The 16,938-nt window shown below is 42.3% G+C and overlaps 1 protein-coding gene across 4 annotated transcripts in view; it reads right to left on the bottom strand.

The window, feature by feature from the left end:
• Window positions 1-16,938, bottom strand: part of BMPER (BMP binding endothelial regulator) — a 373,674-nt gene that overhangs the window by 233,964 nt on the left and 122,772 nt on the right. The gene's annotated exons all lie outside the window — the stretch shown is intronic.

Below are 16,938 nucleotides of genomic sequence, written 5' to 3'. Positions count from 1 at the left end.
CCAGAGATCATCCAAATCCTCCTGGTTCTTCAGACACTAGGTGGGCCCCTGAATGAGCCTCAGAAAAGTTTTGTCATACAGTTCTCTCACTGAGACAGAATTTGACCTGCCTATGTCAGACCCTTGGGATCTGACAGCCCTCAAAAGGGATCTCCTTCAGTGATGCCATCCTAGTGCCCTCCAAGGTAGGCGCAGCGACATGGCTGGGCATTGCCTACAGTAGAGCAGCCTGTCTTATGCATATCATGGGAAATACTTTGTTCCACTTTTTTCTTGCTCTATGAAATTGTAATATTTAACACACTTTGCTAGTCTTTCTTCCATAATATGTTTTAGGTAAAGTGTAAAATACCAGCATACTGAATTTTAATTTACATTACAAAACCGATCATCATTATGCTACCAAGTGTGAGCAGTAATATCTACTTTTAAAACCAGTTTTCCATAGGGCACATTTTATTCTATAATTATTATTGCTTATTATATATTTTACTACAATTTTATTTGGTTCATTGGAGATAGCTTTTCATCTTTGTCAGTGTATCTGTACAATTTCCCCACCATCCGACTTGATATGCAATGTGACGTGAGCCATGAAAATGGCAAGTCTTCATTACAGAAAAAGCAGACTTTAGAGTAGAAAGGAAAATTCATAATTTATTTTTGAGGAAGAGAATTAGATCTTCAAATTATAGAATCAAAAAATTACACATCATTAATTAATTGAATTAATTACTTAAAAACTAATTGATTCAATTAAACTGAATCTTAAAATTAAATTAAATTAAACATGGCATATACTCAGTCATCCAACTGATACAGATACGCAGTGGAAGGACCCAGCACTGGATACAGCATGAACGGGAGAGCCCACATCCTCACAGAGCTGACATTCTAGTAGGGAGGCCTTCAAGAAACAAAGACACGCGTGATACAATGGCCACTGATGAGGGCTTTGGAGAAAAGGAAGCAGGACAAGGGAACAGAATGACAGGGTGTGTACTATTGGGGAAGAGTGGTCAGAACAAAGGCCCTCTAATAAGGAAACATTTCCTCAGAGGCCAGAGTGAAGAAATGAGAATGTGTAAATATATTGAACAAGTGTGTTCCGGGGACAGGAAAGAGCAGACGCCCTTGCTGAGAAGGTGCTGGGGATCATGCAGGAGTAGCAGACCAGGAGGGGAAGATGCTTTGGGGGGCGGGGCCAGAGACAGCATCAGAAGCCAGATCCTGCAGGGCCTTGTAGTTAGACTTCAGACTGTATGCCAAGTCAGCTGAGAAGCCACTGCGGGATGTTTTGTAAATAAGCGAAAAAATGGGATGTATAGTTTTCAATGGCCACTGCTTGATAATATATTGTCCAGAGGCAAAAGTGATCATGGAGATAGTTAGATATTATCAGATATATTTTCAAGGTTTTGCCATCAAGATTTGCTAGTAGATAGAATATAGGATGTAAGAGAAAGAGGAATCCAGGACATCATGGCTGATGGCCTAAGAGAATGGAGCAGTGCAGCTGACATTGCTGGCTGGGGGAAAAGAGATTTGGAGGAGGGGTGGAAAATGAGATCTCTGTTTGGGCCATTTTAAGTTTGAGATGCTTGGAGGTGCCAAGTAGACATTTGAATTTACGAGTCTGCACTTGAAGGTTAAGGGAACTGGGAACATAAATGTGGGAACTTTCAGCATATGTGTATTTTTTAAGCCATGAATCTGTATAAAAATCACCTAGGGAAGGAGTGTAAATAGAGAAACATCTTGATCGAATGAATCCTGGGGCCCTCCAATATTTAAAGTTCAAAAAGATAAGGAAGACCCAGCACAAAAAGGTCTAAGGAAGAGTAGCCAAATAAACAAAATTCTTATAAACCCATCATTCAAATGCTGAGAGATCTCTATACGTGTAAGTCCTTATACACACCCACACCCACCCACAGGCACAAATGCCCACAACTGTACACGATCGCTGACTGAGATTATTACATTAACCCAGTGACCACCAGAGGTCACCTTCTCTCAGCACCTGCCACTGTGTCAGATACCTACAGACCGAGATGCTTCAGGACAGCTGTCGCTGTCCACCATTGAAGGCTCACAAGAGATGCTGTCTTGGCTACTGCTGGCCACTCTTTACCCCTAGTGCTAATAACCACCATGCCTGCCAAGCTACATCTCCAAGGGAACAGACTCAAGTTTAGGAAAATGCTGACTGCCTAGAAGATCTAAGAATGCCAAGGAAAAGTTCTAGGACCCGTGTCCTAAGAGAGCTTGGACCTCCCAGAGACCAGTGACCAAAGGGTAGGTGAGTGTTAAAGATGGGTGTGGGAGTGAGAGAACATTAAACCCCTAGGAGTGAAAAAAGAAAAGGAAGAGGAAAATCCCTCATTTTAAGTTTTCTTCTCAGTTGTACTAAGATCTAAAGCCAAAACCCTGGAATGAACGGAGTCCATAGTAAGACCCTGCTTTCAATATCTGATCCTAACAAACGTGGCTCAAACCTATAGGAGTGTGATCTCATCTACAGCAGGGTAACTAGGATTTAGAAATCTAGGGAAGAGGGCTGCGGTCACAGGCAGGCACTGGCCAAGAAGCAGGGAAGCCAAGACCCCACAACCACCCTGGGGCTCACTCTGAAAGAGAGCGAGAGGCAGTGAGCAGCCAGCGGAGAAGCTGGAACTGAGGCTATGTTGCAAATTTGGGGTTTGTACTCCTCTCTGTCCTTTCAACATCGCATTTATTCCCATAAATATGTACTTGAAGGCCATTAAAGTTTCCCCCCGGCATTCTCTCCACCAGGCTAAATGCTATCAGCACACCATCATTAGTGAAAAATATTTACTAAACCCCTACCTGGGTGCTTGGCACTGCTCTAGCTAGTGCTTTAGCTATTCCCAGCAATCCTTTTCTCCACCGCTTGGTCATTATCACAAATGGTCCTCCTCTGGCCTCCACAGAGCTCCCCACTGGACTGTCCATCCCTCAAATGTCTGGCCCACATGGGGTGTGTAGGAAGAACCACCACCCCACTGTAATTGTTTGTGCATTTCATTATCAGGCTGGGACCAAGAACTAAAAACTGAAACTGAGAAAAACAAGACACAAAACTTGGGGAGTGGTGACATCATGGAAACGCCGGGCTAATAACAGAGAAAGAAAATAACATGGTAAAAAATAATAAAGATGAAAATGATAAAGGTGGAACCCTGGAACAATGGAATGCCAGGCTAATTTAAAAACAAAAAAAACTTTTTTTAAAAAGGATTCTCATTAAAAGTATGGAAAATCGTTTAGCAACGTAACCAGAATTATGTGAAGGCAACATGAATCAGAACCTTCTCAGCTTGACTTTATACTCTCCTGATCAGGTAAAGGAAAATGTGGGCAGAAATTGGGGGGGCATCTAGAGAACGGAAAGAACTAACATTTCCTCCTAGAATGAGTCCATTCTGGATGAGGAAGGGGCCTGCTGGGCGGAAGTTGCCAGCAGAAGGAAACAGCTTCTGTTATAGAGGTTTGGGAACGAAAGGGGTTGGGATGGGGCGTATCTCTAAATCCAGCTTCACCTGGCCCTCAGCTCTTCATTGCTTGCCTCTGGCTCCTCCAGATGCTGTTGGATCCCAGCAAGTCTGTCATAAAACCCTGGCTGTTCTGTCAAATTGCTACATCTAGTTGGCTCATGCTGGAGAAGCAACAAACATACGTCATATCAGCTTCACCCTGCAGCTGCTGTCCATCACAGAAAGACCACAGGAAACGGAGTGTATCCCTGTGGGAATCCATCTCATGGAAAGGCTAGCACCAACCTAGAGGGTCAGCCTGTCCCACCCAAAGGCGCCAGTCAGGACTCTACTTCACTGAACCACAAGGACTGTTAAAAACATAATCCCCAGGGAAGTTATTTGCTGGGTCTCTCTCACTCACCCCCTTGGGGTGCTTTCTCAACACTTGTAGTCAGAAAACATTCTCTGAGAGATATCTCAGTGGAGTCTACCCAGGATGGGTCAGCATTCCCGTACTTGAATTGTAGTCCCAACTCTCACTGATTAGCAGTGTGAGCTTTGTCTTGCTTTGCTTTTCCGAGCCTTAATTATCTCGACTGTGAAACAGGTTTCTTGAGAAGGCCTTCTCTCCCTCACAGCGTGGCTTTGAGGAAGATGAAGGTCAGGCTACCCCCAATTTAAGAACATGGTGCTGATTCGTAAAATAGTTATTGAGACTTACCGCATGCGAGGTGCTCTTCGAGATGCTTTGAGTGATGGTGAGAAGAATCAGACACTATTTCTACCCTGAAGAAGCCTAAAGTCCAGTAGGGAGACAGTCATGTAAATAATTAATGAAACTTCAGGGTAGGCAGGAGTAAGGGTTATAATACGAGAAATCAACACGAGGCTTCTAAGAAACAAGCTACTAATTCTGATCAAGTGACTAGGGGAGGCTTGATAGAGGAGAGGACACAAAGAGAAAAAGTAGCACTTCAATAAAGATAGCTAATGTACAAGATAACTGCGTGAAAGGTCCACAAAAATAGGGTTACATAAATGAGAGTTGACCTATGGTAAGTTTGGTACCAATAACAGAATTTCAAATGTACCTGACCACTAGTGAACAAGTTGCTTCATTGGGGAATTTACCTATATTTATGGTTATATTCATATATCCTTCTCTTTCCACTAACCTCAGTTGGGAAGAGTTTTTCAAATACTGGCTCCTGCATGGAGTCGCTGGAAGAGTTTATTAAATATGGAGATTCTCAGGTCTCTGCCAGATCTACTGAACGAGAATCTCTGGAGTAGAACCTCAGAATCTGCATGTTTAACAAGCTCCCTGGGGGTTCCTGTGCACATTAAAAGAAGAAGAGAGTCACCTCTGCTGGTGCGAGAATTCTTACCACTGACTTGTTAATGACCTGCAACTGTGTGAGAGAAGACACATCATCAGACTGAAGTGGGTGGGTGAGGAGGGAGGAGGAGGGAGAGGCTGGCAGTGATGGGAACGCAACTGTGTGTCCCTTGTCACCAGTGCTCAAAGCTCTACTATAAGGGTCTCCCCCAACATGTACACAACCTCTGGTTCAATCACATTTTCACACTTTTATTTGAGACTCTCTAATGAGAGAAAGTCATTTGCAAGCTAAATCCATGATCCAAATTTCATATTAAATACCTACATATACAATGCACGTATATACGTGTGTATATACACATACGCCATCCAGCACAGTCAAGGAATAATAATTTGTTCTGATTAATCAGATACTCCAACCAAGAGTTAATATTTATGGCCTGCACGAGTTCATCAATTTTCAAAGAACTCGAAAGCAATAACTTCAAAACTATCTGGAACATAATTTAATCTCTTTTTGTTCATGTAAAAAAGAGCTCTTTCCCATCTCACAGTGCCTCGGGCCACTATTAACATAAATGCTCAATACGTATGTGCTGTGTTTAACAGCCATCAATCATTTTCCTACTTCGGTCGGTCCTGCAACTCGGTTCCCACGTTTCCTGCAGGGCACCCACCATGTGCCCCCTCTCACTGACCAAGGTGAATACCGCTTCCCTCCCTTCCCCCTCCCCATGCCACCATCAGAGGGTCCTGAGGATGTGTAGAGGAGCCCATTAATTCAGAGCTGGGGGCTCAGACATGAAGAGGTGTTACGTTTTCCTATATCACCACATTTTATTTTTAGTTTGTGAACCCAGTGTCAATTCACCCTGAATTTAAAGGCCCCCTCATTAACATACATTGCAACAACCTGCCAGGAGAACTATGTCCAGTGAAAAATTCTCCAGGTGCTCAAAGTACATCTTAGGTTGTACCACAAGAAGTTGCTGTTTTAATAGGTCAACACCAAATATCCAAAATTTCATATACTTCAATCAAATGCCAAAATCTGGGAGCCCTATATTTCTGTAACTTGGCCAACTGGTGTGTCAAATACTTTAAGCAAATGTCTCTTTGCCCTTGCCCGGTGTATGGCTTACACAAAACAGAAAAAAAAAAAAAAAATCACATTTTTTAATAAATCCCAACTAGTTCCCTACATGCACACAGGCAATCACAAGGGCACGGAAGCCACTGTTGTCTGGTACGTGCACATCCCAGAGGAAAAAAAGAAACGCCAGTTCTTCCCACAGAAGCCATCCCGGAACTGATGACGCTCACTGAAAAAGCAGACTTCTGTCCCCTTCCCTGCCATCCAGCTACTCCCCAAATTCAGGCTGAGTCACCCCTCAGGGGAAAGGAATTTCCGTCTGGGTGCCCACCTACTGTGCTCGTGAGACTGCAAGTTGACCTCTGGTGGGTCCCACTGGGTCCTGGAACCACTGTTTCACATGTGCTTAAAAACAGGAAATCACCGCATCTCAATTCTAATAGGCCTGTTCCCCTCAAGGAGCATAAACCCAGGTACATGGCATAGCAGCTCTCAAGTGGAAGAATATCTGATTAGTCTTCTAACCAGGAAAATAGCATCCCCCTGAGACCCAGAAACACTGGTATGTGAATGTCATGATGCTACCGCTTTTGCTCTATAAATCCACAAAGCAGGAGAGACCCAGCAGGCTGTGAGAACTTCTCGAATTCGTGAATTTCTGAGGGGTACAGAGTCAGTACGAGGCAGTCAAACAACCCAGCAAGGCTCTCCTGGAGACCTAAGTGGCAAGTTCCACAGGCCACAGGCCAGATGCAGCCCTGCCCTCTGAACCCAGAGGGAGCAATCGTCCTATCTTGGCTCAAACGGTTCTGTTCAATTAGAAAATAAAATGGAAAAGGAATCCCCCAGTATTTTTTTAATAAGAAGTTCTAAGAATAAATACGGAAAAGAATGCACATGTCATTACTTTGCTCACTAAAAGGAAAGCAGTGAGTGGTTAAAGGAACTTTATTGCTAATGCTGCAGTCTGCAGATTTGCCCCCAAGAGGAACCTAAGAGAATAGGCTCAAAAATTTTTTTTTACAGAGGGAGAGGGAAAAAAATTAAGATAAAGATGCTAAAAATGCCTCTCAATGAGGCCCAAATAAATGTAAGAACAGCTTTGGGCCTTCTAGTTTTCCTGTCTCCTCTCAGAAGGCCAGCTCCATCTCTCCTGGAAATAGTCTTCTGAGGTCACCCATGGCTGCAGAGGCCAGCAGCACCAGCAGACAGTCCACCGCACAGCATCTCCAAATAAGACGCTCAGCCTACGCCTGACAGCCTTTGCAGCCATGAAAAAACCATCTGGCCAAAATCTATCTAGTTGACCAAGAATACAAGAGTTATTTTGGAAGTGCGTGCTTTTGTGAGTGAAAATGTGAGGATTGTTATCTCCGTCACTGTGATTCTCTTTGAAGTGTCCCTGGGGTATCATGACTCATGCTGCAGATCTTCTCCCAGAGCCGTTTTATGGTTATTCCATCAAAGCAGGGCATTCGGGAGACATGCTCTGGTCAGGGAAGATGCCACTTGTCCCACCCTCTCATTTTCTCTTGTTGAGTTACCTGTGTGAAACCTTCAAATTGCCACTCAGGTTACAGACCTTTGGGCTTCTCTTGTGGAAGATCTGGGTTAGTCCCACCCATTACCTAACATTTGAAAGAAAAAGCAACAAAAAAACTCATTACACTGCACGACGTGTACATACAATAAGGCCTTTGTCCTTAAAGGAAAAACATAATTTTCAACAGAGTCGGCTCCCAGAAGCCAAGGGAGCTAACATCCAAAACCTAATATAAACACTGAGGCTTATGTCAAGGTTTCGGAGTTAGCCTCACTGAAAGGGGGAGGAAATGATGGGGAATGGCAGCCACAGGGATCCGAGGCATTTTTTCATTGTGATTTTTGAAAGCAGAACTGAGATAATCCCCGATCCTCCCCCTCTTGGGCACCTCCTGCATTGTCGCCTACAAGGCTGCTTTCGACAGCAGGATATTTCTATAAGAGGGAATGTTCCTTTTGGTGCAAATAAAAGCAGGTCTTCATGTCTATATGATCCTAGTTTTCAAATGTGAGTACATTCCTTTCAAAGGAAAAAAAAGTTTTTTGTAATGATTATTTAGGATGTCTTTTATAGAGGGGGTTGACCTTCTGTGACAAACTCTCTGGGAGAATTCTGTTTTGGAACTTGGAGTTCCATTCTGGGGGGGAGCGATCCCAAGTGTTAACAACCCAAATTATAAACAGGAAACTCCAGCCTGACTCCCACTCAAGTCCCAAGGTTGTGGACCTCTCACTGAAGCTATGGGGCTTCCAGAGATGAGGGGACAAGGTTCTTACACTTGAAGACCTCATCTCATAAGATAAATCTGCCCAAGTTAACTACATACAACGCAGAACATGCTATCAAAGAGAAGAAGCAGATTCCTAGAAAACAAACACACACAAAAGCTCTGTGAATGCGTAGGGTCCACACGTCCAAATCCAGTCACCTCAGTTAATCTGGGATCACCCGATACACCACGGGTATCCACGGAGTGACTGTGGCTGGGCAGATAGCAGGACCCTGCACGTTCTAAAAGGGAGAGGGGAATTCCCTGGAGGTCCAGTGGTTAGGATTGCGCGCTTTTGCTGCCAAAGGCTCGAGTTCCATCCCTGGTCAGGGAACTAAGATCACGCCAGGCGTGCCTCACGGCCAAAAGCAAAATTAAATTAAAAAATAAAAATTTTTTAAAAAATGTTTAAAGTAAAACTAAATAAATAAATTAAATTAAATGGGGAGGACTCTGACATGTCAGTCTGGGTGGGTCTACCAGTAATTAGTTTTACATTTCTGCCTCCTACCTGCCACTTCCTCGTTCAATGGCAAATACCCCAAAGGACAGCAAGGCCTCACTGTGAAAGCAACGTTGTGATTAGCTGTCTGGAGATGGACACCAATCAAACAGGTGAACTTTTGAAGATGAAAAACAGAGGAGCAGCCCATCTTGCTAAGCCCCAAATACTTCCTGGGTTTGCTGTCTTTTATGGAAAAGATAGCAGTCGCTTCTACTGAACTTCCACTGTCTGCCCTGACAGAAGTTCAGAGTAAACACTTGTCATAGGAATTGACAATAAATTGAAATAAAAGCGGTAGTCCATTAAATCATTTCTTAGAAGTCTTGCAGTAGTCTATGTAATCACTTCTTAGAAGTATAGGATAGGCAGTAATTGCATAGCATTTAGGTAGTGGCAGTAGCTATCATTTCTGAAGTGCTTCCCATCTACCAGACCCTGTTTTAAGAATTTTACATGTTTTGACTCACAGTTCTGACAAAAGCCCTATGATGAAAATATAGATGTCGGGATACAGAAATATCAGGCAACTCACCCAGAGCCATACAACTATGAAAGGAGGCATGGGAACCACTACACTATCATTCCTAAAAAATATACTCATTACAGTATATGTTAAAAACTGGTTTATAGCATACACCTTACTTCCTTCCATTCCAGTTCTGGCCCTTAATAATAATAATTCCACTTACACTGTTTACAAAGGTCTTTCACAAACACCAGCACATTTAATCCATACACATCACCTCAGTTAATGGCTACAGCAAACAGATGGGTTCTGCATTATGATTCCTCTTTAGAAATGAAGCTGAAGGGCACACATACCATTGTGACTTGCCCAGCACCCACGACTAAGGCTCAGAGAGACCAAGGTGGCTGCTGAGTGATGCACAGCTACAAGGCGGCCCTGGGGAGACTTGAACCCATAATTTCAGACACCAAGGCCACCACTCCACAGCTGTACTTCAATGACAAAACAGTCATCAAAAATTTAGTGAAAAAAGAAAATATTTTTCCTGAAGATCTAACTAAGGGATTCAATTATATCATAATATTTTTTAAAGCACCATTAACAGTTTCATAGAGCAAACCTGAAAGTTTACTATGGTAAGATTTTATATTAGTCAGGTTCTTTGATAATGTTGCTCTGATTCATAATAAAAAATGCCTCAATGTAGCCTTGTCCATTTTGCACTTAACTATAGAAACATTCCAAAGACACTTGCAAAATCCTATTACATTTATTCATGAAATTAGTTTTGTTTGGGGACCTTTGAAAATGTGGTATTTATTCACTTTCGTTAAGACCTTTTTAAATCACAGTTCGGAAAATTTGTGATTGTTGCACTAAATTTCCAAAATCCCTACAGCAATCTTAGTTTGGGATTTCTCTCAAATGAGTTTCCACCGAATTCTATCTATGATCAATTCTATTCCATGGGAAAATGTGCAGCAGGTACTAGGGACCTGGGCACCACTGACTGTTATTGATTGTTTAAGAGCGTTTGAGAAGATGATGACAAAGTTCCTTCTATGATGTTCTCCTAGAAGGTTCAGTCTAACTCTGTAATATCTAATACCGCTGGTCTTTCTCCTCTTCAAGCATCTTCTGCCTTGGCCTACACTTTGTTGGTTCTCCTTCTTCTGTAACCATTTCTCAATCTCTGTCATTGGCTTCTCCCTTTCTAACCTTCTTTTAAATATAGCCCTTCTTCTAGTTACTATTTCTTTTATGGGAGTTTGGGGTTGGTAGATGTAAGCTATTACATTTAGAATGGATAATCCTAATGTATAGCACAGGGAACTATATTTAATATCCTGTGATAAACCATAATGGAAAAGAATATAAAGAGAATAATGTATATATGTGTATACCTGAGTCACTTCTAGTTACTATTATAGGCTCATTTCTTGAAATCTCAACGTAGACCCCTTCCCAAGACAAATAATTTATTCCCAAAGTTCTGAAATTTATTTCAATGCAGACAGTTAACAAATTGCTGTCTTCTAGTCCTGATTTCTCTAGTGAGATCAAGATCTACATTTTGAAGAGCCTACTGGGTTTTCCTACTTGGAAGGTCTATGAAGCCCAGTCATCAATTCTAAACTCATTATCCCCACCCACATCTGTGACCTCTTCTCTTCCTACATTGTCTATAACATTGGCTAGAACTTCCAAAATTCCCTTCAATCCACCCCATCTCTCACCTCTGCCATCTATTTTATTGCCAAGTGCTATCAACTTGGGCTCCAAAACTCCTCTGCAAGTCTAGGGGTCCCAGCACATGGGTACACTTTTTTTAAGGTGGGTTGTCCAATTTCGATTGTTGTATAAATTGTATAAATTGTGTGCTGCCACTGAGAATACATACTACCATGGAGAATACTACCACTGAGAATACATCTACCAGACTGAATAATTTGCCGAAGGGGTCATGCAACAGTGCAGAGCAAGGTATCACTGTGAGTAAGAGGAGAGAGCTAGCACCCAAAATGGAATTTTGAGAGTGAGGCCTGGAAGTAAACAATTCTATTCAAGTAACAGCACCCAGAGCTGCTCCAGAGACACCAAGTGACTAGCAAAGTGACTGCTACAGAGACACACTAGCACATCATCCCGCTGCAGTGACTACTGCATTTTAATTACTGTGTTTTTCTGGGCATTGTTTGGAGTCTTTTAATCCAAATATTCTAGAACTAGAAGGCAGTGAAAGTAACTCAAAAGAATAAGCAATACTGGTTTATCCCAACACCTTCTTTCTCACCGTCCATCCCTGTTCCGGGCCGCTTGCCCTCACCTGACCACGACACATCCCTAGTGCCTGTTGTCCAAACTCTGGCCCCTCCACACTCTGAACAGCTCCCACAAAAGCTTCTAGAGGCATTTACATAAAACACATCTTATTGTGTCATGCGGCTGAGCCAAAATATTAAATGGCTACCCCGATTCCACGAGTGGAACTGAGCTCCTTATTACTGCACTCAAAGTCCTCTATGCCTCCCACCAAGCCTTCTAACTCCAGCTTCCACCGGAGCTTTGGGTACACTGGGCATACTGGACTCCGCCATCTCCACAATTCCCAAGCACACACTCCTCTGTGCCTTTCCTCCAATCACGCCTTGCCAAGACTATCTTTGCTCCGCCCATCAAAGTCCCAGATGATCCAATCAGAATTCATCTACAGCTCCCTTAGTACTTGAGTTTGAGTCTAGCATAGTGTTTTTCTGGCACTCCTATGAAACTTATTTATGCATGTGTCTTTCTCCTCCGTTCTGCTGTGGGCAAGAATCTGTATTACTGGTCTTTGCCTCCCCAAGGTGCCCAACCAGCAAAATGCTTCAAACACAGAAAAGGCAAAAAATGGAAGGGGAGAATGAAGTGTGAAGAGAAGGAAGAAAGAATAATATTATTGAATTTATAACCTGTTACTCCTAGTGCTTTGAGTGATGTTTTATAGAATTAGAACTGGAAATCAAGAGGTCTTAAAATATACACCCAGCGCATTTGCTGATCTTAACTAAGTTCAACAAGCACACTTGACCTCCTGGGGCCATGAAAGGTGATGTTATTAGTATTTCTTATAGCACAAAGAATCCAATAGACCATCAGTTGGACAGAAGTGCCACAGAAGAGGGTGTGAGAAACTGATATCTTTTGTTTATTCAACGAATTTGTATTAATTGGCTTTATTTTCCATCGTTTTGCCTTGCCTGACTTTTCCTATTATGTCCTGTTCTCCTGCCCTCACTATATCTGAATCCCCATCTGGGGAAGGGCTCTCTTTCCTCGGCATGGTTTCCCACACTTAAAACACAGTTTACAGCTGATGCGCACTATAAAGGCCGGTGCCTTGAAATGAAAAGAAAGTGTGTTTAAAATGGGACAGGGATGGGGAAGGGGAGCACACAAGTAAGTAGGCAGCAAAAACCCACTCAGGTCTGGAACAGGGTGAGAGACTTCCACAAGGTGGGCCAGGAAAATCCCCATGATGCCAGACCACTAGGCAGTTTTTCCAGAATTACAGCACTTCTGAGTCCCAACCCTACCCTTCTGCCAATAAAAGTACAAGTGAAGGTGACCCCACAGGCATAGAGACGTAAATACTCTGCAGAAAAACGAGGCCCCTATTCCATGGAAAGTTTTTTTAGTGTTTAATGGAGAGCAAGGGGAAAACTTATACCAGGGCTCACAGACCACTGGACCAATAAGGAAACAACTCAGATCGACCCAGTCCAAGTCTAGAGGGACAGAAAACCCCACAAAATGTCACTGACTTAGCCCTGTTCATTCATAACTACGGGTGGGCTTGGCATCATTATCCCTATGTCTTTTCTCCATCAGCTTCCATTTTCTCCCTTTTCTGATGAATCTTTGCATCTAATTCCATGTGAGGAAATAAGAATTTAACATCATCATCAACATCATCATCATCATCAACAACAATAATGCATCATTCTGACTATATGCCAAGCTCTGGGCCAAGCCTTAAATGCTGTATCTCATTTGATTCTCACAGCAAGTCTATGAGCTCGGTAGTGATAGACGTTCCACTCTCCAGATGAGGAAACGGAGACTTAGAAAGGTGAAGTAACTTTCCCGAGTTCACCACCAGTAAGTGACAGAGCCAAGATCCGAACCCAGGCCTGTCTGATGCCAGGGCCAAGGCTCTTTGCCAAAATGATATGAAACCAGCCAATAGCTGCCTAAACTGTGTCTTCCTCTGAAAGGGCCATCCAAGTCCAGACCTGGTCATGTTACAAGACCAAGATCACTCTAACTGCTCCCCAAAGTAAGCCTACGTCAGCTTTGCGGAGGATGAAATAACTCTCTGAGCCCTTGGAAGTTATCTGTAGATGTTTTTAAGTAGTAAACGACCAGCAGAAGCAAGTTGGTTTAGCGTAGAAAACACTGTTTTCACATCCCAGATCTGTCTCTTAGTAACTATGTAACCTCAGGACATTTGCTCCACCTCTCTGAGCCTCAAGAAAGCATGGGTAATAATAATTGTCTATGAGCTGGTACTGGTGAATTTGCCAGCACAATGCTGTAAATTAGTTACATTTCCCCCCAAACTGTTCTATTGAGTACCTTATTCTATGGAAAGGCAATTGGTCGCAACACTGTCTAAACAGAGTATAAATAAATAAATAAATAGATAAATAAATAAATAACTCCTGATCATTTCCTTAGTGAGCATCCAAATCCAAAGTCCAAAAATGATACAAAACGATTTCCAAAAAATTGTGGCAACCTAGGCATATGTGCATGTACTAAGTGTATCTCTCTGAACACGTAAGGACTACTTTTGATCTCCTCTCCCTCTCTCTCTCCTTCACCCTCCTGGCTCTCCCTCTCTCCACCTCTTTCTCTCTCTCTCTCTCCCTCTCTCTCTCTCTCTCACACACACACACACACACACACACACACACACACGAATTGAATCCTGATGCACCGCTATCTCCCTCATTCTCAAACACGTGCCTAACACTTGTTCAGATAATAGATAACTAGTCTCTAGCCAGTTAATTTGAACAATAAAAAAAACGAGGCTCTTATAGAGATAAGGTACCCAAGAGAATCAAAGATGCTGGTAGCTGCTTGTTTAGTGACAGAAGATTTTTGTGATTAAAAAGTGGAAGACAGCAGACAAAGCCCCCTCTGTTTGCACCACTTGGTTGGCTCCAAGCTAGGTGGAGCCCTGCTTCTTGTAACACCAAATTTCACGTTGCTTTTTATGAGCAGAGGGTCCATTTCTAAATTGCACCCCTGGATTTAAAAGAGGAAATTTAAACCTCAGAATAATGTTTTTTGCTGAACAAAATATATGCCAAACTAAGCTCTGACTGACTTCTGGTTTTCTGAGTCCCAGCCTCCAAAGTTTTCTCAGGTTTCCAGTACTAGGCCGAACTCACTGGCTTGTGCCATTTCCTTCTATGTTACGGTTAGGTGGAAAAGGGGTGAGAAGCAGGGTACCACTTCCCCAGGTTCACTAGATGGATATGGGAATGCCCGAAAGATCCAGAGGACCACTTTAGATTCATTAGCTGAGAGAGGCTGGCTCCTATCAGCTGTACTTCACGGAAGGCACCAACGTGTTGTCCTAGGCATTATGGGAAAAATAATTCTAGCAAGAAGGGGGAAAACATCATACAAAACAGCAATAAGTCTGGGCCTTCCTAACTCAGCCCCACAAAAGACCATTTTGTAAGATGGGGAAAAGCTGTGCTTTGCTTTCTAACTGAACAATGAAGCACTTGCATCTTTAATCCAAACTGTCTACCCACTTCCCTAGATTTCAGGACAATGGCCTAACTTCTCACCTTCCCTCTTGAATAGCTGAACCCACACACTTTAGAATGATACCCATCAGTAGCTAACAAACAGGTTATTCTTGGACCACGACTGATGCTGGCAAAATGCTCGGGTCCAGGCAGACAAGGATAAGTGAGAATAAAATTATTCAGTTCTGTTTGCCGTGGCCACTGCATCCGCAGTCATCCTCAAAATTCCCACAGAAATAAGCTCATTCCACCTTTGAAACATTTCGGAGCTTAAAAGTTTAAATCAGGCCAAGTTGATTTTGTGGGGTTTTTCAAGCTTTTACACTGTAATTACATGCAGGACTTTGTGCCACCTATTTCCTCCCAACTGTAACATTTTACGTCTTTTTTAAGCATACGTTGAGGTTAACTTTTTTTTTTTTTACATGTTATGAAACAAGATATGAGCTTATACTCAGCTTTAGGTAACTTTCTGCCAAAAGGCTGGACCAACACAAACTAAATATGACTATTTTCTTTATCCAAAGTACAGTTTTGACTATTACATACCCTCTTAATGTACATACATAAAACTAGCTCACAACTAAAGCTCCCTGCAGGTCAGCTGAAATCATAACAAGATTTTCCTTTCATATAATGTGATTAACAAATGTTAGCTAACCGAACTCCTAAAAGACTCAAAAGAAAAAAAGCAAAATAACTCAAGCAATGCCAAAAAGTCAAATAACTCAACAAACTTTCTATTTTTTTCTTTGCTTTTTCACATCTTTAACTTAGAAAACAGCCTGTTTCACTTGATTATATGCATGTGCTCTAGAGGCAGGTGAGAGTGAGTTCCAGCTCCACTATTTACTAAAATGTGACCTTCACAAGCTACTAAACTCCTCTAGCCTCAGTTTCCTCATCTGTAAAATGGGGGTAAAAATCCTCAAGGGATTTTTGTGAAGATTAAATGAAACAATGCAGGCTTCAATAAGTGTGGGCAAATAGTGTTTCATAAATGTTAGTTGCTATTGCTGACATTATCTATCTGCTAAATAAGTCTACCTTCCAACCTAAAAAAAAAAATGTCAACCAGCCTCATGGCAGTCTAGGTACTTTGAAATTCATATACTGCAATGGGTCCCTCAGAAACTTACAAGAGCAGACACAAATAAAGAAGCGGCCGTCCATCTATTCTTACTCAACTTTATCAGGTATTACAAATGTTTGGGAAGCAATAATAACTATGACAGCTTGGGCCCCATAATCCTAAACCCCTGCAAAGGTCACGGCAACATATCACTGAGGCTTTCAGCTAGTGAGAGCTCTGAGGCATCCTCTGAATAGCAAGTGAGTTGGAGTGCCAGAGTCCAGACTTTATACGTTTAGAAAGGATTTCTGACAGCTCTTACGAAGGCAGATACCTCCAAATGTTACTCGAAGATATAAATGAACCTACCACCTGTCTGAACTTAATCAATGCATTTCTGGAATAAATATCACTCCAGAACTCCAACTGACGCATCTTTTCAGATTCACTCTTTACCTTCAAAACAGCAAGATTCTAATATCTGTTTTATTAGCAGTAAGGCTGTACTTTCGGGGAAAGGCACTACTTCCCCCAGGGCAGGAGTATGGAAAAGGGGAAATGCTGTACGGAGAATTTTTATATTATTTGGGAACAGTCTGCAAAACCCAAACTGCATATTTAAACTTTACAAATGTAACAATATTGTAACGCTTATCTCTGCAAACGGAATGCATTTTTACCTCTATTTCTGTTGATTTCCTTAGTCTTCAGAACCTGATAATCATTTGATACAGACATTCACCTTCACCCATTTATCATTTCACAGCATTGACCTCATCTCTTGTCATGAAAAAGTTTGGGTAGTTTAAACCCAGATGGCTTGGCTTTCACCTAA

Source organism: Eubalaena glacialis, chromosome 8 (assembly GCF_028564815.1).
Source record: "Eubalaena glacialis isolate mEubGla1 chromosome 8, mEubGla1.1.hap2.+ XY, whole genome shotgun sequence".
Classification (NCBI taxonomy): domain Eukaryota; kingdom Metazoa; phylum Chordata; class Mammalia; order Artiodactyla; family Balaenidae; genus Eubalaena; species Eubalaena glacialis.
The sequence above is the reverse complement of the archived record's forward strand: the minus strand, read 5'-3'. Positions and strand labels throughout refer to the sequence as shown.